Genomic DNA, 8,570 nt, shown 5'->3' on the forward strand with positions numbered 1-8,570 from the left:
AACAGTTAGTTTCTTATTAATTTCAAATTTACCAACGGAGAATTTAAGAATAGTTAGTCTAAAACTATTTCAGTACCGACCTGACTGTTGATACCTGTAACTAACAGTGAACATTTACCATAAATGTAGGAAGGAGGGGGCAACTTGCACCTCTAAATTTCCCTCTAACATAAAGTGTTTTAGAAAATAACAACTATACAAGGTTTTCTTTTGACATCGTTTTGTTGACTTGTGTCCTTCCTTTTAAATCGCTAAGCCCTCTATATTAATTTGACCGTATTGCAGATATTTAAAACAATACCCTGACGGGTACAGATAAGTACTTTTTATTATTAATAAATGTCGGTCTTCCCACCTTGGCAATTTAACTATTTGACATAGAGATAACTACGAAAATCTATTTCCAAGAACAGAAATTATTATACCGGATTTTACGTTCTATGATTTATATTTCGTGCATTTTCAAACCAATATGAAACAAAAAAAATCTTGGTGTGAATAAAATGATGTATAATTACATAAATAAGTCAGAAATATCATTTGTGTGGATGTGTGGATACTCAATAGGCAACAAATTAACCCGTTTGTATCGAGCCTGTTAACTAACTAGGAACTGCTTAACCTTTTTGTTGGGTTTGTCGTTGTCTCCAGTGTAGTTGTTTCCGGCGTCGTTCTTCTGCTTTTGACATTTGACTTCTTTGTAAAACGAAGGCTTTTGTACCCCATTTTTTTCTGAGGGAGTTGGAACCTAACTTTCTTAACAATTTCGGAATTTATCAACGGTTAAAAACTTTTCAGTACAGATGCATTTAAACGAATTGCTCTTAATTCAAGAATTATAGAGGTGGCTAAAGTTGTAGCTCCTTAGAAGGAGTTATTAAAGAAGGCAGAGGGAGGATTAGCAATTGCCATGGAAACTTTAGAGAAGAAACGTGCCTCACTCAGAGAGGTTCAAGAAAAAATATCTAAGTTGCAAGATACTTTGGCACATAACAAGAAAAAGAAGGCAGACTTTGAGACTCAAGTTGACCTTTGTATAAAGAAATTAGAAACAGCCGAGCAACTGATCAGTGGTCTTGGTGGTGAAAAGGACAGTGATACCCTGACACAACAGGATATCACCTTTGTCAAGACAATGAAACAACCCCAGCACCTGTCAAACTGGTAATTGAAGCTGTGTGTGTAATCAGAGGAATCAAACCAGATCGTGTCCCTGATCCCTCAGGTAGTGGCAAGAAAATAGAGGATTTCTGGGGACCTGCAATGAAAATGTTGGGAGATAGGAAGTTTCTTGATAATAATAATTTTATTTGCAAAAATACACCCATATGGGTCAAGCAAACACAAATACAGCATTTAATACAGACAGTGAAGAATTACAAATATAAACATAAAAAAAACCCATAGTTATAAATGGTAATTAATGCAGCCTTTGATGGACATGGACCTCATTTTCACCTGTCAAACTGGTAATTGAAGCTGTGTGTGAAATCAGAGGAATCAAACCAGATCGTGTCCCTGATCCCTCAGGTAGTGGCAAGAAAATAGAGGATTTCTGGGGACCTGCAATGAAAATGTTGGGAGATAGGAAGTTTCTTGATAATAATAATTTTATTTGCAAAAATACACCCATATGGGTCAAGCAAACACAAATACAGCATTTAATACAGACAGTGCAGAATTACAAATATAAACATAAAAAAACCCATAGTTATAAATGGTAATTAATGTAGCCTTTGATGGACATGGACCTCATTTTCGCAATTCTTATGATTGCTTTATAAAGTCACCAATTTCTGTCAAAAGCTCAGATTTAGGAATTAAAAGTTGTTTTAGCTTCAAAAGTTTACATAACCTTTGATCTCTGGGTACATTTTTATATCTTCCCATTTCAACTTTTTATCTCAGTTTTTATTTGACCATATAGAAATAATTTCGAACTGTCTGTTATAGAAGAAAGTTTATTCAAGACTTTCTTTGTATAAAATTCATGTGATACCTGTTTAAACTTCATCTTTAAGGAATATTTAATTTTATTGTATGGTTTAGGCCACACCAATTTAATTTCTTGTTCTACAGATTTTTGGAGTCCAAAAATTGGGGCGAGCGAGCGATTTGAAAATTTTAATAAAAAAATATTTAATTTGCAAATTTTTGAGGCGAAACTTAAAAAGCAAAGGCGAGCGATTATAATTTTTTTTTGTAAACCTAAAATAGTAGGTTTGGACTATATTAAAACTTGATTTATCACTTGTACCTTGACATTTCTTTAATTTATGAAGTATTTTTTCCCTGTTCAACAAGAAATAATTGAATTATTAAATCTGGTCTATGTATGTGTCACTGACAATGAGACAATTCTCCATCACAGTCATAATCAGGTTCAGAACAACCCCTTAATGTTATGAATATCCCTTTTATGAAGGGTCAAAATATTAAAGTTATAATATATTTTTTTTGTAAAAACACTTCAAGTACAAAAGGGCTTAAATTTTCTCAAAGAACTATAATATTTGGTATTAAATGGTCAAAACATGTCCAAGAATTTTGTAATATTTCTGGACTTTAACCATGTTGACACATTTACTTTAACAGTTTGATATCATTCAAAATGAGTGGACCCATCCCTCTTTTAGAAAAGTTGTTTAAAATATAATGTATTTCTCTTCTTTTTGAGAAAAAAATTCTTAAGTTGTCAAAGGTTTTGTATAGTAGCACTGAAAAAATCCTTAATATTTCTATTTTCTTTTCTACAACAGACTGAACAGTATTAGTTAACATGGTAAAATGACCCCTTCAAGGCCCTTGTCTCAGGGAGGGTTTGTCCCAACCTGATAATAACAAACATAGGTCAAAGTACGGCCTTTTACACAGTGCTTTGATCAAGACCAACCAGCAAGCTATAAGGGACCACAACTTAGTATTGTACACAATTCGAACAGGAAAACCAACGATCTAAATTATATTTCCAAACGGGAAAATACAAATGTACCAATGAACCACTTCAGCAAACGATATCTGCTGAACGACAGGTCTCTGAATCAACCAGGACAGGTGCACAAACCTGCAGCAGGTATGACCGTCACCATACATTATAATTGCAGTTGAAGGCAAATCCTTCAGAAGTTCTTTGTACTTTATTGTAACAACGAACATTTTTTAATAGGGAATATAAGTTAAGGGGAAAGAAACCAACGTTTTGTTCTGTACTGGTATTTCTATTTATATCGGAGCACTTCCGCTTGGAATAAATTGGTTTCATGCTGAAACAAATATTCTCGCAGATATTTACAGTGTTGTGGGGTGCTGATAGGTTTTAAATCGTTATATAAAGGCTACACTGTGATTTTAGAAAACAAATGTTGAGATCTTTATATAATATTTACAAAAAAAACGGTGCGGGAAATGGACATGATTTCATTTCCGGATGCGGAAATATAATAAAAATAAAAAAAATCTGTTTTTTGAAAAAAATAGGTGCGGGTGGGTCCGTCGAACAAGGAATCAAATTGGTGTGGCCTTATCACAAGTTTCAAAATCTTTAGCATTTAATCCAGTCTCTTTAAAAATATTTAGAGCAAATGTATACCAACTATGAAAACCATCATTATGCAGGGACTTATTTAATTCATAGGCTTCTTTTACCAGAGGATTAATATCATGGGTATGAAATCTACAGAAATATAGCATAACTTGTGGTTTAATAAATGAAGCCATAGAAAATCTGCCCAGTTCTGTTTTGGCTGAAATATTACATGCAGTTTTCCTAAGCCCTAGGACAGATTTACAGTATTTATTATGAATCATTTCATAGCAAAATTTATCTTCTAACGACAAAGTATCACAAACAGAACCATGTTGTTCTGAACGTTTCAAAGATTTAAACATGGATAAATAATCTTCCATAAACCATACCTCACTATTATATAATAAAACAGGTCTTATTAAGACATCAAAAAGTTTGCATGATAAATTAACAGGGATGGATTGAAAGTTAGAAAATCTACTTTTAAAGGAAATAGGACCTTCAATCCCTTTTTTGATAGTTCTTGGATAGCATTTACCCTTATAGTTAATAATGTTTCCTAAAAAATTGTATTCTTTAGTCTCATTTAATTGGATGTTTTTATAGCATATCACAGGGGTGGGAGAAAATTTATTCTGAAACGTCATAACTTTAGTTTTTTTTAGTATTAACTGTTAATTGGCAGTCATAGCAGTACTTCTCTAGTTTATTTATTGCATTCTGCAGTCCTATATGTGAACTTGACATTATTACCAAATAGTCTGCAAAACTTAAGCTGGACAATTCAGATTTTTGAAGGACTAAAGGTTTACAAGTATTGTCAAAAATCTGATGTATATCATTAATAAAACAATTAAAAATAGTAGGGCTTAAACTATCCCCTTGCTTAACACCTCTTTCCAATATGAAGGATTTAGAAATTTTATTATCAATTTTAATAGAAGATTCTGTTAAGTTATACATATCACTAATTAACTCATAAATTTTTTTTCCTAGCCCATTTTTTATGAGTTTGTATCGTAACCCATTATGCCACAAAGTGTCAAATGCTCTGCATAAATCAACAAAGCAGGCAAATATCTTTTCTTTCTTTTTATTTACATATTTTGAAATTAAAGATTTTAATATAAACAAACTATCTGTGGTTCTATGATTGACTCTAAATCCAAACTGTTGATTTGCAAAAATGTTTTCATAATGTAATGTTAGTCTATTATTTAAGGTTTATGTACCCTTCTGTAGCCATTTTTGTACGAACTTTTCAAACTTCAATTGTATCAAAACTACAGGTATAATGAATTATAGAGATAGGCCATTTTGTACATATTCCCAGGGGAAACTTGATATCAAAATTTTCTATAAAAATCTTGGTTTATTTGCCACAAAGTACTCTTTTTCTATTAAATGCGATGCGACAGTAAATAATAATGCTTTGCATCAAGTTTCCCCCTAGCATATGTTCAAAATGGCCTGTATCTATTATTCATTATATCTGTAGTAATGATACAATTGATGTTTGACAAATTCGTTCAAAAATAGCTATATGTACAGTAGTTGTCGTTTGTTTATGTAATATATACGTGTTTCTCGTTTCTCGTTTTGTTTATATAGATTAGACCGTTGGTTTTCCCGTTTGAATGGTTTTAGGGGCCCTTTATAGCTTGTTGTTCGGTGTGAGCCAAGGCTCCGTGTTGAAGGCCGTACTTTAACCTATAATGGTTTAATTTTTAAATTGTTATTTGGATGGAGAGTTGTCTCATTGGCACTCACACCACATCTTCCTATATCTATAGAAGGGTACATAAACCTTAATGCAGAGCTAAAGACAATTTTGGAGAGATATACCCCTATAATTATTAAGATCAGTACAGTCTCCAGATTTAAAAATTAATATTGTGTATGACTTTCTCCATTGAATCGGATATTTACCTGTTTCTAAAATTAAATTAAAAAGTTTAGTTATGGATTTACATGTAACATAACTGCTATATTTAATGACGTCATTAGCAATTCTATCTGGTCCTGCACTTTTCCCCATTTTTAATTTGTTTATACACTTTTTAACTTCTGTTATAGTGAAAGGTGCATCTGTCAATACATTTTCCTTTAAAATATTTTTATAATCTTTAACATATGCATCTATTTTATCCATAAAAGGTACATTTATATGTTCAGGTTTCCCCTGGGACTGAAAATGTTGACTTAAATTTCCCATATTAATAAGTTTACTTAAGTTTGAAGAACTACTATCATCATTTTTAAGTGAATTTAAATGCTGCCAGTACTGTTTTGGATCAGTTTCTTTCCAATTTAAAAGTTTTTCATAAATATTTTTCTTAAATAGATATTTCTTCCTTTTTATCATCTTTTTAAGATTCTTACATTGATAAAAAAAAAATTATGACGTAGCTGCAAATCAAATGATTTAGAACGCATTTTATTGCCTAAATCAACCACTGTTTTTTTCAAATCGTTAACTTCATTGTCTGACCATGATTTCTTCTTTTTTATTTTTACTTTTTTGTGTCTTATTATTTTACAGGACGTTTTTGCCAAATTATCAAAAATATTTGTTAGTTGTTCTGAGGCTTTATTGATGCCATTGCTGTTTTCATCAAAAATATTATTTTCAAAAGAGACTATCTTATGTAATACATCACAATCACTAATAGTGTCGATTAATTTGTTTTTAGAAATAGCTTCCCATTTGTATGTACACTGTAAAGGTATAAAATTAGGAGAATCTTCCTCAAAATCAGGAGTAATATTACAATATATATGAACAAAAAATCTGTGAATGATCTGATAAATATGTGGCGCTATCAACTTGAAAAAAATTAATAGAAGTTAAGAGGTCCATGTCCGCCAAAGCATAATCAACAACACTTGATCCATATGACTTATGGCAAGTAAAATTCCCCAAAATATCACCTACAAAGCGACCATTTAACACACGGAGCTGGGAAGCAATGCAGAGGTCTATGAGACCTTGACCTTGAGTATTAAAAATGTTATCTCGTGTATTTCTGAGAATAGTACAATCTTCACTATAATCATCAGGCAGCACATTTTGCAGAGAGTCAAGAGACAGACTTTCATTATCAATAAAATCTATCTTTTCTCCAATTCGAGCATTTAAATCACCAAGAATTAGAATATTAGATGTCTTTGGAATATTAGATATTTCATTTTCTAGATTCGAGAAATCATCATCATAATAATTGGAGCTAACAGGAGGAATATAGCATGCACAAATGTAAACATCTTTATTTAAACCGAAAAAGGCTTTATTTAATTTGAACCATAATCTGTTTTCTGATGAAGAAATATGTGGCATTTCAGTTATGCCTTTCTTATATTTTGATTGATATAAAACAATAATGCCGCCACTAAATCTCTTTGAATGCTTTTTTTTCTTTCGGCATCTCTGAAAAGTGCTAAATTCAGGAATATCTAAATTAGAGTCTGATCCTGATCAACTGAGAACTTTTGATAAGGACAACATTCCAGGCCAAAACATTGCACAGTACACCACTTGAAATAAATTGTTCTGGGGTTGAAAGAGCAGAACAACAACTAAATAATATATTTAAAACATTAACCATGCGCTCATGTAAAATGAATAAATCCTTTCGTAAAAAGAAATTAAAAAAGAAAAAGCCATGGGAAGATAGAGAACTAGCTGATGTAAAGAAAACTGTATCAAATCTAGCCAAATTATTACGAATAAATCCTTATAACCTCAATTTAAGAAATAATTTCTTAGGTCACTGTAAACTTTGTAAAAAATTAATAAAAAGAAAGAAAAATCAATTTAAAAAGGAAATATTTAGTCAGCTTTCAGCCCTTAGAGATACAGACCCTAAACAGTATTGGAAATTATTAAAGTCATTAAAATATGAGAACACTAATAATAAAATTGAGCTTCAAGCTGGTTTTCCAGAAATTATTGATCATTTTAAGCATCAAGGAGAGACTGTAAACTATGATAAAGAATTTAAAACTAAAATTGAAACCGATATATTAAATGAAACTGATGCACTTTTATTCAATGAGGTAACTGATAAACCTTTTACTATCAATGAAGTAAATAAATGTATACAAAAATTAAAAACTGGGAAAAGCTCTGGTCCAGACCAAATTTTTAATGAAATTATTAAATATAGTGGTGTTGTTACTTGTAAAGCTATTACTAAGCTCTTTAATTTAATTCTTGATTCTGGTAAATATCCATCAAACTGGAGAAAATCTTTTACTATACTTATTCATAAAGCTGGAGACAAGCTAGATATTAATAACTATAGGGGAATTTCCCTTCAAAATTGTATTGCTAAACTTTTCAGTGCTGTTATTAATTCTAGAGTTGTAACTTACTATGAAGACAAGTTTTCAGTTCATCAATTTGGATTTAGAAATAATCATAGGACAGCAGATAGTATTTTTATTCTAAAAACTTTAATGATAAAATATTTGACAAAAAAGAAGAGTAAAATTTACTCTTGCTTTGTTGATTTGCGTCGTGCTTTTGACACTGTTTGGCATGCTGGTCTCTTATACAAATAAAAGAAGGATGATGTTGGAAAGAAAATATTTGAAGTAATTAAAGATATGTGTAAGTGTTGTGAATCTTCAGTTAAAATAGATAATAAACAATCTGAATTTTTTGAAATAGATAAAGGGGTCAAACAAATGGATAGTTTGAGCCTCACATTGTTTAATTGTTTTATTAATGATCTCCATTCAATTTTTTATGGGACATGTGCTCCTGTGTCCTTAGATAAAACATCAATAAGTAGTCTTAGTTTTGCTGATGATCTTTTAATATTATCAGAATCACAAAACGGTTTACAATCTGCTTTGAATAAACTGGAAAAATATTGCTACAAATGGCAGCTGACTGTAAATACAAATAAAACAAAAGTTATGATTTTTCATTCTAGAAATTCTTTTGAGTCAATTTTTTTTATAAACAAAATCAGTTAACTGAAGTTAAAGAGTATAATTTTCTTGGGAACATTATTGTTAATAAAGGAAAATTTAAGAG

The sequence above is a fragment of the Mytilus trossulus genome, chromosome 12, assembly GCF_036588685.1.
Source record: "Mytilus trossulus isolate FHL-02 chromosome 12, PNRI_Mtr1.1.1.hap1, whole genome shotgun sequence".
NCBI lineage: Eukaryota > Metazoa > Mollusca > Bivalvia > Mytilida > Mytilidae > Mytilus > Mytilus trossulus.